Genomic DNA, 17,902 nt, shown 5'->3' with positions numbered 1-17,902 from the left:
TCAGCTTGCTCAGCTTTTGAGGAGGAAAGAATTTATCTAAGAATGCAGTGACAAGCTTATCCCATGAGTCCAGGCTATCCTTGGGTTGAGAATCCAACCATACTCTAGCTCTGTCTCTTACAGCAAAAGGGAAAAGCAAGAGTCTGTAGACTTCAGGATTAACTCCATTTGTCTTTACAGTGTCACAGATCTGCAAGAACTCAGTTAAAAACTGGTAAGGATCTTCAGATGGAAGTCCATAAAACTTGCAGTTTTGTTGCATTAATGCAACTAGTTGAGGCTTAAGCTCAAAGTTATTGGCTCCAATGGCAGGAATGGAGATGCTTCTTCCATCAAACTTGGATGTTGGCTTTGTGAAGTCACCAAGCATTCTCCTTGCATTATCATTATTATTTTCGGCCATCTCTTCCTCTTGTTCGAAATTTTCTAAAAGGTTGCTTCTGGATTGTTGTAATTTAGCTTCTTTTAATTTTCTCTTCAGAGTCCTTTCAGGTTCTGGATCAACTTCAACAAGAGTGCCTTTGTCCCTGTTCCTGCTCATATGAAAGAAAAGGGAACACACAAAAAAAAAAAAAAAAAGAAGGAAGGAATCCTCTATGTCACAGTATAGAGATTCCTTTATGTTAGTAGAAAAAGAAAGGGGTAGAAGAAGAGGAATGGATTCGGATTTTTGATGAAGAGGGGTGAAGAGAAGTGTTAGTAATTAAATAATTAAATAGAGGAAGAAAAGAGAAGAGAGAATTCGAAAACAATTTTTGAAAAGGAGTTAGTGATTTTCGAAAATTAGAGATAAAATAAAATTAAAATTTAAAACAATTAATTAATTAAAAAGAATTTTTGAAAAAGGGAAGAAATATTTTCGAAAATAGAGGAGGGAAAAGTAGTTAGGTAGTTTTGAAAAAGATAAGAAACAAACAAAAAGTTAGTTAGTTGATTGAAAAAGATTTGAAATCAAAATTTAAAAAGATAAGAAGATAGTAAGTTGGATAAGATATTTTAAAATCAAATTTTGAAAAAAGATAAAATTTTTGAAAAAGATAACATAAAAGATAAAAAGATTTAAAAGAGATATTTTGAAAAAGATTTAATTTTTAAAAATTACTTAACTAACAAGAAACTACAAGATAAGATTCTAGAACTTAAAGATTGAACCTTTCTTAACAAGAAAGTAACAAACTTTCAAATTTTTGAACCAATCACATTAATTGTTAGCTTAATTTTCGAAAATTACATATAAAGATAAGAAAAAGATTTTGAAAATATTTTGAAAAATATTTTTGAAATTTTCGAAAATAAATAAAAAATTTTGAGAAAGATATGATTTTGAAAAAGATTTTGAAAAGATAAGATTTTTAAAATTGAAATTTTGACTTGACTTGTAAGAAACAACTAATTTTGAAAATTTTTGACCAAGTCAACCCAAAATTTCGAAAATTTGGAGGAAAATAAGGAAAAGATATTTTTGATTTTTGAATTTTTAATTATGAAAGAGAAAAACAACAAACACATTTTATGCATGAAATTTTTGGATCAAAACAATGAATGCATGCAAGAATGCTATGAATGTCAAGATGAACACCAAGAACACTTTGAAGATCATGATGAACATCAAGAACATAATTTTGAAAAATTTTTGATGCAAAGGAAACATGCAAGACACCAAACTTAGAAATTTTTAATGCATGGAAAATATGAATGAAAAAATGCACATGAAAAACAAGAAAAGACACAAAGCAAGAAATCATCAAGATCAAACAAGAAGACTTGTCAAGAACAACTTGAAGATCATGAAGAACACTATGAATGCATGGGATTTTCGAAAAATGCAAGAAAAATTTTTTTAAAAGCATGCAATTGACACCAAACTTAAAATTTAACACAAGACTCAAACAAGAAACACAGAATATTTTTTTGATTTTTATGATTTTCTAATTTTTTTGGATTTTTATTAATTATTTTCGAAAATAATGTTTAAAAACACGAAAAATTTAAAAGAAAAATTTTGAAAAAGAATTTTGAAAAGAAAATTACCTAATCTGAGCAACAAGATGAACCGTCAGTTGTCCATACTCGAACAATCCCCGGCAACGGCGCCAAAAACTTGGTGGACGAAATTGTGATCACTTGTTATTTGTTTATAAAGGATGTTTACTCTTAGGGCACTGTTTATTTTCTTCACAACTCCGTTCAACTAACCAGCAAGTGTACTGGGTCGTCCAAGTAATACCTTACGTGAGTAAGGGTCGAATCCACAGAGATTGTTGGTATGAAGCAAGCTATGGTCACCTTGCAAATCTCAGTTAGGCAGATTAAAATAGTTTATGGGTTTAAATAAAATAGAAAGAAGAAATACTTAATAAAGGGATAGAACACTTATGCAGATTCATTGGTAGAGGTATCTTTTAAGTATATACAGCTGCTGCATGGCTCAAGCACGCCTGCTCTCCTATTCCTTCTACCCAATCCTTCTTACTCCTCTCCATGGCAAGCTTTGTATAGGGGTTCACTATCAACTGTGGCTACTTTCATTCCTCACGGGGAAATAACCTGTGCGGCTGTCACTCGCACAGCTAACCAGTCTGGAGGCATCACCCATGGCTGATAGCTACATCCCATCCTCGCAGTGAAAGCTACGCACGCACTCTGTCACAGCACGGCCAATCACCGGTTGGTTCCCGCTCCTACTGGAATAGAATCCCTCTTTTGCGTTTGTCACTAACGCCCAGCAGGTTAAAGTTTGAAGCACGTCACGGTCATTCATGATCGGAATCCTACTCGGAACACCACAGACAAGGTTGGACTTTCCGGACTCCCAGGATCCTACTCGGAACACCACAGACAAGGTTGGACTTTCCGGATCCAGATGAATGCCGCCAACTATCTAACTTATACCACGAAGATTCTGTTGGGGAATCTAAGAGATACACATTCAAGCTTGTGTTGCATGTAGAACGAAAGTGGTTGTCAATCACGCGCGTTCATGAGTGAGAATAATATGAGGGTTATTACTCATCATTATTCATCATGTTCTTGGGTGCGAATGAATATCTTGGAATAAGAATAAGAGAGATTTGAATAAAAGAAAATAGAACTTCATTAATACTTGAGGTACAGCAGAGCTCCACACCCTTAATCTATGGTGTGCAGAAACTCCACCGTTGAAAATACATAAGCAAAAGAGGTTCAGGCATGGCCGAATGGCCAGCCCCCTAGAACGTGATCAATAGTCTCTTAGGATGAAGAATAAAACAAAACTGAGACCAAAGATGATTGATACATTAGTAAATCATCCTATTTATAATAAACTAGCTCCTAGGGTTTACATGAGTAAGTAATTGATGCATAAATCCACTTCCGGGGCCCACTTGGTGTGTGCTTGGGCTGAGCTTGATCTATCCACGAGCAGAGGCTCCTCTTGGAGTTGAATTTCGAGTTATGATGTGCTTTGGGCGTTCAACTCCGGATTATGACGTTTTTCTGGCGTTTAACTCCAGAAAGGAGCGTGTACTTGGCGTTCAACGCCAGTTTGCGTCGTCATTCTTCGAATAAAGTATGGACTATTATATATTGCTGGAAAGCCCTGGATGTCTACTTTCCAACGCCGTTGAGAGCGCGCCAATTGGAGTTATGTAGCTCCAGAAAATCCATTTCGAGTGCAGGGAGGTCAGAATCCAACAGCATCAGCAGTCCTTTTGTCAGCCTTTTTCAGAGTTTTGCTCAAATCCCTCAATTTCAGTCAGAATTTACCTGAAATCACAGAAAAACACACAAACTCATAGTAAAGTCCAGAAATGTGAATTTAACATAAAAACTAATGAAAACATCCCTAAAAGTAGCTTAAACTTACTAAAAACTATATAAAAACAATGCCAAAAAGCGTATAAATTATCCGCTCATCAACAGTCATTCAATCATTGAATCCTACTCAGAATACCACAGACAAGGTTAGACCTTCTGGATTCTCTTGAATGCCGCCATCAGTTCTTGCCTATACCACGAAGACTCTGATCTCACGGAATGGCTGGCTCGTTTGTCAGGCGAGCACTCGGTTGTCAGGCGATCAACCATGCATCGTGTATCAGGAATCCAAGAGATAAACACTAAAGCCTAGTTTGCTTGTAGAACAGAAGTGGTTGTCAGTCACTTTGTTCATAAGTGAGAATGATGATGAGTGTCACGGATCATCACATTCATCAAGTTGAAGAACAAGTGATATCTTGGACAAAGAACAAGCGGAATTGAATAGAAGAACAATAGTAATTGCATTAATACTCGAGGTACAGCAGAGCTCCACACCTTAATCTATGGTGTGTAGAAACTCCACCGTTGAAAATACATAAGAACAAGGTCTAGGCATGGCCGAATGGCCAGCCTCCCAAAGTGATCAAAAGATCTAAAGAAAAAGGTTCCAAAGATCAGAAGATGTCTAATACAATAGTAAAAGGTCCTACTTATAGAAAACTAGTAGCCTAAGGTGTACAAAGATGAGTAAATGACATAAAAATCCACTTCCGGGCCCACTTGGTGTGTGCTTGGGCTGAGCAATGAAGCATTTTCGTGTAGAGACTCTCCTTGGAGTTAAACGCCAGTTTTTGTGCCAGTTTGGGCGTTTAACTCCCATTTTGGTGCCAGTTCCGGCGTTTAACGCTGGAATTTCTGAGGGTGACTTTAAACGCCGGTTTGGGCCATCAAACTTTGGGCAAAGTATGGACTATCATATATTTTTGGAAAGCCCAGGATGTCTACTTTCCAACGCCGTTGAGGGCGCGCCAATTGGGCTTCTGTAGCTCCAGAAAATCCACTTCGAGTGCAGGGAGGTCAGAATCCAACAGCATCTGCAGTCCTTTTCAGTCTCTGAATCAGATTTTTGCTCAGGTCCCTCAATTTCAGCCAGAAAATACCTGAAATCACAGAAAAACACACAAACTCATAGTAAAGTCCAGAAAAGTTAATTTTAACAAAAAACTAATAAAAATATGCTAAGAACTCAACTAAAACTACCAAAAACATACTAAAAACAATGCCAAAAAGCGTACAAATTATCCGCTCATCACAAGGTATGGAAAACTTCCCAGGATCTTGTCTCTTTTGAGGTAATTTCTGCCTAGACAAGTCATCCAGTTCCTTGGTGAGCAAAGGGGTTTCATCCCCCCAAGTCTCATTTCCAAATAACTTGTCATTTAGCTTCATGATTGCTCCAAGATATTTAGCAACTTGCTCTTCAGTGACATACTCATCCTCTTCAGAGGAAGAATACTCATCAGAGCTCATGAAAGGCAGAAGTAAGTCTAATGGAATCTCTATGGTCTCATTTTGAGCCTCAAATTCCCATGGTTCCTCATTAGGGAACTCAGTGGAGGTCAGTGCACGCCCATTGAGGTCTTCCTCAGTGGCGTTCACTTCCTCTCCTTCCTCTCCAAATTCGGCCATGTTGATGGCCTTGCACTCTCCTTTTGGATTTTCTTCTGTATTGCTTGGAAGAGTACTAGGAGGGAGTTTAGTAATTTTCTTGCTCAGCTGTCCCACTTGTGCCTCCAAATTCCTAATGGAGGACCTTGTTTCAGTCATGAAACTTTGAGTGGTTTTGATTAGATCAGAGACCATGGTTGCTAAGTCAGAGGGGTTCTGCTTAGAATTCTCTGTCTGTTGCTGAGAAGATGATGGAAAAGGCTTGCTATTGCTAAACCTGTTTCTTCCACCGTTATTGTTGTTGAAACCTTGTTGAGGTCTCTCTTGATTCTTCCATGAGAAATTTGGGTGATTTCTCCATAAAGAATTATAGGTGTTTCCATAGGGTTCTCCTAGGTAATTCACCTCTTCCATTGAAGGGTTCTCAGGATCATAAGCTTCTTCTTCAGATGAAGCATCCTTAGTACTGCTTGGTGCATTTTGCATTCCAGACAGACTTTGAGAAATCAAATTGACTTGTTGAGTCAATATCTTATTCTGAGCCAATATGGCATTCAGAGTGTCAATCTCAAGAACTCCTTTCTTCTGACTTGTCCCATTATTCACAGGATTCCTTTCAGAAGTATACATGAATTGGTTATTTGCAACCATTTCAATTAGCTCTTGAGCTTCTGTAGGCGTCTTCTTCAGATGAAGAGATCCTCCAGCAGAGCTATCCAAAGACATCTTGGATAGTTCAGAGAGACCATCATAGAAAATACCTATGATGCTCCATTCAAAAAGCATATCAGATGGACACTTTCTGATCAATTGTTTGTATCTTTCCCAAGCTTCATAGAGGGATTCTCCATCCTTCTGTCTGAAGGTTTGGACTTCCACTCTAAGCTTACTCAATTTTTGAGGTGGAAAGAACTTTGCCAAGAAGGCATTGACTAGCTTTTCCCATGAGTCCAGGCTTTCTTTAGATTGTGAGTCCAACCATATCCTAGCTCTATCTCTTACAGCAAAAGGGAATAGCATAAGTCTGTAGACCTCAGGGTCAACCCCATTAGTCTTGACAATGTCACAGATTTGCAAGAATTCAGCTAAGAACTGATGAGGATCTTCCAATGGAAGTCCATGGAACTTGCAATTCTGTTGCATTAGAGAAACTAATTGAGGCTTAAGCTCAAAGTTGTTTGCTCCAATGGCAGGGATAGAGATGCTTCTCCCATAGAAGTTGGGAGTAGGTGCAGTAAAGTCACCCAGCACCTTCCTTGCATTGTTGTTGTTTTCGGCTGCCATGGGTTCTTCTTCTTTGAAGATTTCTGTTAGGTCCTCTACAGAGAGTTGTGCCTTAGCTTCTCTTAGCTTTCGCTTCAAGGTCCTTTCAGGTTCAGGGTCAGTTTCAACAAGAATGCCTTTGTCTTTGTTCCTGCTCATATGAAAGAGAAGAGAACAAGAAAATGTGGAATCCTCTATGTCACAATATAGAGATTCCTTGAGGTGTCAGAGGAAAAGAAAAATAGAAGAAAGAGGTAGAAGAATTCGAACTTAATCAGATAGAGTTCGAATTGTGCATTGAGAAGGAGTGATACTCCATAAATAGAAGGATGTGAGAAGGGGGGAAGAAAATTTTCGAAAATTAATTAAAAATATTTTAAAAACATTTTGAAAAACTTTAGTTGATTTTCGAAAACTAGAAGTGGGAGAGAAATCAAGTGATTTTTGAAAAAGAATTTAAAATTAGAAATTAAAAAGATTTGATTGAAGACTATTTTGAAAAAGATGTGATTAAAAAGATATGATTGAAAAGTTATGGTTTTAAAAAGATGTGATTGAGAAGATATGATTTGAAAAACAATTTTAAAAAGATTTGATTTTAAAAATTAATGACTTGCCTAACAAGAAAAGATATGATTCAAACATTAAACCTCTCTCAACAGAAAAGGCAACAAACTTGAGATGTTCAATCAAATCATTAATTGTTAGTAAGTATCTTTGAAAAAGGAAAGAAATTGATTTTGAAAACATTTGATTGAAAAGATTTGATTTGAAAAAGATTTGATTTTGAAAAACTTTCAAAACTTGAAAATTGATTTGAAAACAAAATCCTCCCCCTTGTGCCATCCTGGCGTTAAACGCCCAGAATGGTATCCATTCTGGCGTTTAACGCCCAAAATGCTACCTTTTTGGGCGTTAAACGCCCAACCAGGTACCCTGGCTGGCGTTTAAACGCCAGTCTGTCCTTCTTCACTGGGCGTTTTGAACGCCCAGCTTTTTCTGTGTAATTCCTCGGTTGCATGTTCTGAATCTTCAGTTCCCTGTACTATTGACTTGAAAATAGAACCAAGATCAAATAAACAATGCATGCAAGACACCAAACTTAAAATTAGACACTAGACTCAAACAAGAAACATAAAATATTTTTGGTTTTTTATGATTTTGTAATTTTTTTGTGGATTTTTCGAAAATTGTATGAAAATAGAAAATGAAGGTTTCAGAATTCTCAATTTGGATTCCAGGAATCATTGCAATGCTAGTCTAAGACTTCGGTCCAGGAATTAGACATGGCTTCACAGCCAGCCAAGCTTTCAAAGAAAGCTTCGGTCCAAAACACTAGACATGGCCAATGGCCAGCCAAGCCTTAGCAGATCATTGCTCCAATAGCAAGAATGATGGAAATCAACAAGCTATTGTGATGATCAGTTGAAACCTCGGTCCAATAGGATTAAACATGGCTTCTCAGCCAGCCAGATTTCAGATCATCATGAAACTCTAGAATTCATTCTTAAGAACTCTGAAGAAAAATACCTAATCTAAGCAACAAGATGAACCGTCAGTTGTCCATACACAAAATAATCCCTGGCAACGGCGCCAAAAACTTGGTGTTGTTGCCGGATCAAAACTTAGCACTGTTATTGCAGGGAGCAAATGCGAAACTATAGTTAGGACATTTAATTCCCCGGCAACGGCGCCAAAAACTTGGTGCACGAAATTGTGATCACTACGACTCAAATAATCCCTAGTAATGGCTCCAAAGACTTGGTGCTCAATACCATGGCATAAACACAACTTCGCACAACTAACCAGCAAGTGCACTGGGTCGTCCAAGTAATAAACCTTACGCGAGTAAGGGTCGATCCCACGGAGATTGTTGGTATGAAGCAAGCTATGGTCACCTTGTAAATCTTAGTCAGGCAGACTCAAATGGGTATAGATGATGAATAAAACATAAAGATAAAGATAGAGATACTTATGTATATCATTGGTGAGAGCTTCAGATAAGCGTATGAAGATGCCTTCCCTTCCGTCTCTCTGCTTTCCTACTGCCTTCATCCAATCCTTCTTACTCCTTTCCATGGCAAGCTTATGCAAGGGTTTCACCGTTGTCAGTGGCTACCTCCCATCCTCTCAGTGGAAATGTTCAACGCACCCTGTCACGGCACGGCTATCCATCTGCCGGTTCTCGGTCAGGCCGGAATAGAATCCAGTGATTCTTTTGCGTCTGTCACTAACGCCCCGCCTGCTAGGAGTTTGAAGCACGTCACAGTCATTCAATCATTGAATCCTACTCAGAATACCACAGACAAGGTTAGACCTTTCGGATTCTCTTGAATGCCGCCATCAGTTCTTACCTATACCACGAAGACTCTGATCTCACGGAATGGCTGGCTCGTTTGTCAGGCGAGCACTCGGTTGTCAGGCGATCAACCATGCATCGTGTATCAGGAATCCAAGAGATAAACACTAGAGCCTTGTTTGCTTGTAGAACAGAAGTGGTTGTCAGTCACTTTGTTCATAAGTGAGAATGGTGATGAGTGTCACGGATCATCACATTCATCAAGTTGAAGAACAAGTGATATCTTGGACAAAGAACAAGCGGAATTGAATAGAAGAACAATAGTAATTGCATTAATACTCGAGGTACAGCAGAGCTCCACACCTTAATCTATGGTGTGTAGAAACTCCACCGTTGAAAATACATAAGAACAAGGTCTAGGCATGGCCGAATGGCCAGCCTCCCAAAGTGATCAAAAGATCTAAAGAAAAAGGTTCCAAAGATCAGAAGATGTCTAATACAATAGTAAAAGGTCCTACTTATAGAAAACTAGTAGCCTAAGGTGTACAAAGATGAGTAAATGACATAAAAATCCACTTCCGAGCCCACTTGGTGTGTGCTTGGGCTGAGCAATGAAGCATTTTCGTGTAGAGACTCTCCTTGGAGTTAAACGCCAGCTTTTGTGCCAGTTTGGGCGTTTAACTCCCATTTTGGTGCCAGTTCCGGCGTTTAACGCTGGAATTTCTGAGGGTGATTTTGAACGCCGGTTTGGGCCATCAAATCCTGGGCAAAGTATGGACTATCATATATTGCTGGAAAGCCCAGGATGTCTACTTTCCAACGCCGTTGAGAGCGCGCCAATTGAGCTTCTGTAGCTCCAGAAAATCCACTTCGAGTGCAGGGAGGTCAGAATCCAACAGCATCTGCAGTCCTTTTCAGTCTCTGAATCAGATTTTTGCTCAGGTCCCTCAATTTCAGCCAGAAAATACCTGAAATCACAGAAAAACACACAAACTCATAGTAAAGTCCAGAAAAGTGAATTTTAACTAAAAACTAATAAAAATATACTAAGAACTCAACTAAAACTACCAAAATCATACTAAAAACAATGCCAAAAAGCGTACAAATTATCCGCTCATCACAGACAATGATAACTCAATTATTGCTTGTTGTTACATAAGAGGCAATCCCTCAAAGGCTTACTAAACTTGCTGCTATTAGGCTTTATTTTTGCTTGTTTCCTTGCTAACTTTTCTTCCTTTGTTTTACTTAAAAAGCTTATTATTCATTGAAGGCTTGGTGGCAAATGTTGCAGCAGCCTTTGGCTTTATAATTTTTTTTTTCTTTTGCTCAACATTTCTTCACCAAAGGCACATGGCTCACCCTTTTCCTCTTAGGATCATTGATGTCTAGCATCTCTTTGGATAACTAAGTGTTTTGTAGCTAGGTTGCTCTTTATTATGGACTTTCAGTTGACCATCCCAAATCAGTTGATCTAAGTGGCCAAGTTTTGAAATACTCCTTAGAACTTACTTGTCCAAGCATATCCCAGCACAAAAACACCACAGGCATGTGTCCTAGGGTCCAAGCTATTGGTGCCTAGCCTTGTTCTTTGTTTTTTTCTTGCCACTTTTGGCTTTTTCTTCTTCCCCTTTTTTGTTTGTTTTATTTTGTTATCAAGGAATTCTTACTGATATGAGTCTTTATGACAGCAAGCTAGTTCACACTTCAATGAAAATGACATTATGCAGCATTTATTTCATGAGTTATGCATTTAATCAAACACATACCACCACTAACTTTCATCCTAACTTATGCAACATTGGATATTTACTTTCTAATTCAAACATTTCTCTTTTATTCAAGCATATGGGGAACAAAACAAAATTCAAGGCTAAGTAATGGATAACAAGCATTATGCAGATAAGCATTCTTGACAAACAATTCCACTTGTAACCAAATGAATACTCTAGCAAGACATACAAGAATTCTCACTTTAAAGTACTTTTTCAACAACAAGGATTAAGTGCAGACACAACCTTTTGGGTTGTAGCTTTTCATTCTTCCTCCTGTTGTATCCCTTTTGAGTCATGATGCAAATTGTCTTCAAATGTTGGCTAGTTTCCTGCATAATTCTCAAAAGTTGCTTGCTTTTCAAGCCCTTAAGTGAATGGTTAGTGTTCCGAGGGTTTGCCTGAAACGTGCAGCTCGGTCGTCTGGAGAGGCCCGAGGTGGGGGTCCGGTGACCCGAGCTTGATATGCAGGATGGTTGGTGGTTGTACCTGCAATGACACTCCGATGCTTAAGTTAGCATGGGTCCAAGCAGATATATGTAGATTTTGGAATGTATGCCATACCTGGGTGCTCCAGTGTATTTATAGTAGTTGGCCGTGATCTTCCCTGGATAAGATATTCTTATCTTATCTTATCTTTGGGATTCTTATCTTTATCTTCGTGGAACCGCCCTTTCTAGGCCTTTTCGGCCTTTAGCTTTTGGGCTGCGTTCCTTTTGATGGGCTTTCCTTGCTTTATTGTCCGAGGTCCGACCTTTAGGCGTGAGCCTTAGGACGAGGTCGGACCTTTTACGAATTTGCCGGGTTGGAGGACCTCGGTCAGGGTATGAACAGTGCCCCTGCCCGAGTTCGTCCTTTTTGGGAGGTCGTGCTCGGGCATAGTAGTCTGTTTTCAAAATTCAAAAAATGGCCGTTCCTGCATTTATTGCATTTTACCGTTTTTCCTCGATTTCCGTTCGGGCTTTGTGAAGGCTTTATTTATTTGCTCCCTTCCTCTTTTCTGCGTTTTTGTTTTTTTTTTTCATCGCTTCTTCTTTCTCTTTGTTCTTGTTTTTACGAATCTTTCTGTGTGTCTTTCTGGGGTTTCCTCTGTGCCGTCGTTTCATTCTCCTTGCTTCGGAGCTCTCCGTCTTCGTTTCTTCTTCCAGGTTTGTTCCCATGTTTCTCCTTTCTTGTGATCATATGCTTCTGTTCTTTGTGTGGCTCTTGTTTGTTTCTTTTTCTTTATGCCTGGGTTGCCCCAAAAAGAGGCGCCGCCCTTGCTGTTGTTTGTATATGGGGGGGGGGGGGCTCTTTTTTGTTCTCTGGTGTTTTTGTTCCGGGTTGCCCCATTGTTTTCGTGGGGTTTTTATTTCTTGCTTTGCTGAATGGGTTTTCGCTGTCTTCCTTATGTGATTTTTGCTTGCTGTTGTATTCTTCTTTGTAGGTAAGAATTTTATGTCTCGAAAGGTTCTTCAAGCGATGTCGACTAAAATTCCATGTGGTCTTGATTGGGTAGACCCTCTTCCTCTAAAAGTCCCTTCTGTGGTAGATTCTGAGTATTTAGCTAGGTTCCGTAGGCATTGTAGCATATGTGAAAATAGAGAGTCTGAGAGGGATTATGAACTAGTAGCCCCGGATTCTGAGGAGAGAGTGTGCTTCCCGCCCCTAGATAGTTCCGAGAAGCTCTTCTTTTATGCTTATGATTGTTTTTTCTCTAAGCTGAGTGTCCGACTTCCTTTCACCGATCTGGAGTCTGAGGTGTTATGGTCTTGTAATCTTGCTCCTACGCAGCTACATCCAAATTCTTGGGCGTTTTTAAAGCTGTTTCAACTTTTGTGTCAGTTCTTGGGCGTTGCTCCCTCTATTTCTCTTTTTTCCTACTTGTTTGTGTTGACAAAGCCAGGGTCGGGTGGAGGGAAGGTATCTTGGGTTTCTTTTAGGGCTAACCAGGGAAGGAAGTTTTGCACCCTGTATGATGAGTCCTTTCATGATTTTAAGAACTTCTATTTCAAGGTCCGGGCTATTGGAGACGTCCGACCTTTCTTTTTGGATGAGAGTGGGGAGCCTTCTTTTCCTCTTTGTTGGCAGGAGAAAGTAGTGTCTACTAAGTATGCCCTTGAGAGTCTAGATGAGGTGGAGCAGGCTTTTGTGGGTGTGGTAAGCAGTTTATGGGGTCGGGCACCTCACTTGGACACGAAGAAAATGTTGGGGGATCCAAGCCTTCTCCGTTCCGAGTTAGGTAGTTCCCGACCCTCCGAGAGTATTTTTGCTTGTTTTTTTGTTTTGGTGGAATTTCTGTTTTTGGTGATTCTTTTTCTTTTATTTTTGCAGAGATGTCTTCTCATGCGGATTCTATGAAGTTCCTTCGTCGGACGAAGAAGTCCGTGGCTGCTCGGAATATTGAGGCTGAGGCTTCTGCCCGATCTTCTCCGAAGAAGACTACCGTGGGTGTCACTACTCGGTCGAAGGCTATTCCGACTCCCCAGTTTCGACCTATAAATCAGGATCCTCCAACCTCTGGACTTGGTAACTCATCTCCTCCTTCGTCCTCGGGTCCTCCTCCCAAGAAGCAGAAGACCTCTCAAGAGTTTGCGGGTTTTAATGATAAGGATTTCGATGCTCTCGGTTGGGTTGAACAGCATATTCTCCCTCAGACTTTTATCTCTACTGATGATGTGTCTATGGAGCACCATTTTCAGTATATGGCGCGGAGCTGTGTCCGGATGGCTAGTCTTCATGCTGCTATTGCCCGAGAGTTCAAGAAATCTCCCCTTGGTGCGACTAGTTCCCGACTTCAGAAGGCTCAGTCCGAGTTTGAGAGGATTAGTGAACTGAAGGCTGCTCGGATTGCTGAGCTGGAGGCGTCTTTGGAGAAGGAGAAAGCTAAAGCTACTGCGGTTGTGGCGGCGGCGAGTTCATCCGAGGAGATGGTGAAGGCGGCGCAGGCGAGTTATACTCGGACATATGCTGAGCTTGTGGAGACAAAGGAGAGGTTGCAATCTGCTCAGGATGATTTTTTCGAGCTAGAAGGACATGTGGCTAAGGGTATGGATGCTATGTTTGAGAATTTGAAGGCTCAGGTCCGGGTTCTTGCTCCTGACCTGGATCTGAGTTTATTCAGTACGGATAATGTTGTCGTGGAAGGAAAGATTGTTCCTGCTCCTAACGAGGATGAGGTTCCGGTGTCTGATCCCAAAGTTTCGGTTGTGATCCCGACTTCGCCTGTGGTCGGGGAGGAATCTGGTGTGGAGGTTTCAAACCGAGATGACGGTGCTGTCAAGGCTGTCCCGATTTCTATGGTTCTTCCTCCGCAGCCTTCTACCGATGTGGAATCCGGAAAGGATCTTGGTTCCCTGTAATCCTTTTATCTTTGGTTTTTTGCCCGGCCTGTGGGCTCTTTTTTAGATGCTTTGAACACCTTTTTGCTATTAGCTACTTGTAGTAACTTTTTTAGCTTATTATGCGGTGTTTGTTCGTGTTTTGACTTTTAGCTCCGCTTTATGCTTTTTAGTTGTTTTTGGATAACAACCTTTTAGCTAGCGCTTTTTCTTTGAAACTTTGTTTTTTCCTTTTGATTTCGTTTTTTCGCTTGTACTTTTTAGTTGTTTTTGTATAGCAACTTTTTAGTAAGCGTTTTCGAAATCTTTGTTTTTTCCTTTTGATTTCGTTTTTTCGCTTGTACTTTTTAGTTGTTTTTGTATAGCAACTTTTTAGTAAGCGTTTTCGAAATCTTTGTTTTTTCCTTTTGATTTCGTTTTTTCGCTTACACTTTTTAGTTGTTTTTGTATAGCAACTTTTTAGTAAGCGTTTTCGAAATCTTTGTTTTCGCCGTTTTAAGGCTTCTTGCTCGGATCCGGGCTCTTTCTCGGACTTCGGGTGGGGCAGTCGAGTACCTCCCTTTGTTGGGTCCGACCTTGTCGTTGGTCGGCCTTTTAAGTTATTTTTGTAATCTCTTTTTATTTGGCTTTTTGAGCCTTTTCAGAGTTGCTTTTATAACTTCTCACATTAATTTGAACCTCGTCGCTTTATCTTTGCCGACCTTGTGTGGTCTCTTGGCAATGATTTTTTGCGTTTTGCCGAGCATAAATTAATGCGCCTTGGGGGGGTACTTTTCAGGATTTGTTTCATCACGAGGAAGAAAAAAAGAAAATAGAAAAATTTGATTAGTATTAAAAAAGAAAGAATATTTACAGAGTGTTTACCCTTAACTAGGTCGGGTGCCTTACTTGACCGGGTGTCTCATTAAAAAACCCTTGTAGGGAAAAAGAGTACACCTCGGGTTATCTTTTTCTAGCTGTAGTATCGTCTTAGATTACAGGCGTGCTAGGCCCTGGGCAACTCATTGCCTTCTAGGTCAGATACTTTGTAATAGCCTGTTCCTAAGACTTCTGTTACCTTGTAGGGCCCTTTCCAATTTGCAGCTAGCTTTCCTTCTCCCGACTTTTGTGTTCCGATGTCGTTTCGGATTAGAATCAAGTCGTGAATGGAGAAGCTTCGTTTTATTACTTTCTGATTGTATCTGAGGGCCGTTCGCCGTTTTAAGGCTTCTTCTCGGATCCGAGCTCTTTCTCGGACCTCGGGGAGGAGGTCGAGTTCTTCCCTTTGTGCCTGCGGGTTACCTTTTTCGTTGTAAAAGATGGTTCTAGGTGACCCTTCATCTATTTCGATAGGAATCATTGCCTCCATCCCATAAGCTAGTCGGAATGGTGATTCTCCCGTTGTAGAGTGTGGAGTTGTCCGATATGCCCATAGCACCTGGGGGAGCTCCTCGGCCCATGCCCCTTTGGCCTCTTGTAGTCTTCGTTTTAACCCGGCCAAGATGACTTTATTTGCAGCCTCTGCTTGTCCATTGGCTTGTGGGTGCTCGACTGAGGTGAATTGCTGTTTGATTTTTAGTTCGGCCACCAAGTTCTGAAAACTTGTGTCCGTGAACTGTGTTCCATTGTCTGTTGTGATGGAGTAGGGGACTCCGAACCTTGTGACGATGTTTTTGTATAGGAATTTGCGGCTTTTCTGAGCCGTGATGGTGGCTAAGGGTTCAGCTTCGATCCACTTTGTGAAGTAGTCGACCCCTACTATGAGGTATTTGACTTGCCCCGGTCCTTGGGGGAACGGGCCGAGTAGGTCAAGTCCCCATTTTGCGAAGGGCCATGGTGCGGTGATGCTGATAAGGTCTTCGGGTGGTGCCTTGTGAAAATTAGCGTGCTTTTGGCAAGGGGGGCATATTTTCACAAATTCCGTTGCGTCTCTTTGCAAGGTCGGCCAGTAGAACCCGGCTCGGACTACTTTCTTGGATAATGCCCGAGCTCCGAGGTGGTTTCCACACATGCCTCCGTGGACTTCTTCGAGGACGCTCTTTGTTTCTGAGGTCGGGACGCACCTAAGGAGGGGTTTTGAGAATCCTCTTCTGTATAATACGTCGTGAATTAGTGTATAATTCTGGGCGTCTTTCGTGAGTCTTTTAGCTTCCTTTCTTTCGACGGGGAGAGTTCCCGATTTCAGGTAGTTGAGTATGGGGGTCATCCATCCTTGCTGTTGGTTGGATATATTTAGCGTTTCTTCCTCTCTTAGCACGGAGGGAGATTGTAAGGTTTCCTGGAGGAGACTTCTGTTGTTGCCTCCGGGCTTGGTGCTGGCAAGTTTTGAGAGGGCGTCTGCCCGGGCGTTTTGTTCCCGAGGTATGTGCTGAATCCGTATCTCTGAAAAGTGGCGTAATTGTGCCTGTGTTTGGTCCAGGTATTTTTTCATAGTTGGGTCTTTGGCCTGGTAGCTTCCATTTACTTGTGATGTGACGACCTGGGAGTCGCTGAAGATCGTGACTTTCTGGGCTCCGACCTCTTCGGCTAGCTTTAGACCTGCTAGTAGGGCCTCGTATTCGGCTTGGTTGTTCGAAGCCTGGAACTCGAATTTTAGGGATAGTTCTATCCGCGTTCCTTGGTCGCTTTCGAGTATAACCCCGGCTCCGCTTCCAGTTTTGTTTGAGGACCCGTCGACATATAGGTTCCATGAGAGTGGGGTTCCAGGGGTCTCAGTGTATTCTGCGATGAAGTCGGCTAGATACTGAGATTTTATGGCAGTCCGGGTTTCATAGTGGAGGTCGAACTCGGACAGTTCCACCGCCCATTGCAGTATTCGTCCTGCCAGGTCTGTTTTTTGGAGGATGTGTCTCATGGGTTGGTTCGTCCGAACTTTGATGGTGTGGGCTTGAAAGTAGGGACGGAGTCTCCGAGCTGTGAATACTAGGGCGTAGGCGAATTTTTCTATCTTCTGATAGTTTAATTCGGCCCCTTGTAGTGCCTTGCTTACAAAGTATATGGGGTGTTGTCCTTGGTTATTTTCTCGTATTAACGCTGAGGCGACTGCTCGATTTCCAACCGAGAGGTATAGTACGAGTTCTTCTCCTTTTAAAGGTCGGGTTAGGATTGGTGGCTGCCCAAGGAATTCCTTGAATTCTTGAAAGGCTTTCTCGCACTCCGGGGTCCATGAGAAGGGTTTCCCTTTCTTTAGGAGTGAGTAGAGAGGTAGTGACTTTATTGCTGATCCTGCCAAGAATCTTGATAGGGCGGCTAGCCTTCCATTCAGTTGTTGTACTTCTTTGACACACGTCGGGCTCTTCATATTGAGTATCGCTTGGCATTTGTCCGGGTTTGCTTCGATGCCCCTTTGAGTCAGCATGAAGCCTAAGAATTTTCCGGCTTCTGCGGCGAAGGTGCACTTTGTCGGGTTAAGTCTCATGTTGTGTTTTCTGAGGGTGCCGAAGATACTGGTGAGGTCGGTCAGCAAGTTTCTGTCTTCTTGTGTCTTTACCAGCATGTCGTCGACGTACACCTCCAGCTGTAGTCCGATGTGCTCTGAGAACACTTTGTTCATTAGCCTCTGGTAGGTTGCCCCTGCGTTCTTCAGCCTGAAGGGCATTACTACGTAGCAGTAGTTTGCCTTTGGGGTTATGAACGAGGTCTTTTCTTGGTCGGGTCCGTACATCGGGATTTGATTGTATCCCGAGTATGCGTCCATGAAGGAGAGATATCTATAGCCTGAGGCTGCGTCTACTAAGGCGTCGATGTTTGGTAGTGGATATGGGTCTTTGGGGCAGGCTTTGTTGAGATCCGTGTAATCGACGCACATCCTCCATTTTCCGTTGGGCTTTTTTACTAGGACCACGTTTGCGAGCCATAGG

The 17,902-nt window shown here is 41.3% G+C and overlaps 1 non-coding gene across 1 annotated transcript; it reads left to right on the top strand.

The window, feature by feature from the left end:
• Positions 1-6,189: 6,189 nt before the first annotated feature.
• LOC130977231 (small nucleolar RNA R71) lies at positions 6,190-6,297 on the top strand. The gene has a single exon (XR_009084932.1). It is a non-coding gene; the product is annotated as a small nucleolar RNA R71 (small nucleolar RNA).
• The last annotated feature ends 11,605 nt before the right edge of the window (positions 6,298-17,902 follow it).

This window comes from Arachis stenosperma, chromosome 4 (assembly GCF_014773155.1).
Source record: "Arachis stenosperma cultivar V10309 chromosome 4, arast.V10309.gnm1.PFL2, whole genome shotgun sequence".
NCBI classification, from domain to species: domain Eukaryota; kingdom Viridiplantae; phylum Streptophyta; class Magnoliopsida; order Fabales; family Fabaceae; genus Arachis; species Arachis stenosperma.
This window is presented reverse-complemented; position numbering and strand designations above follow the sequence as displayed.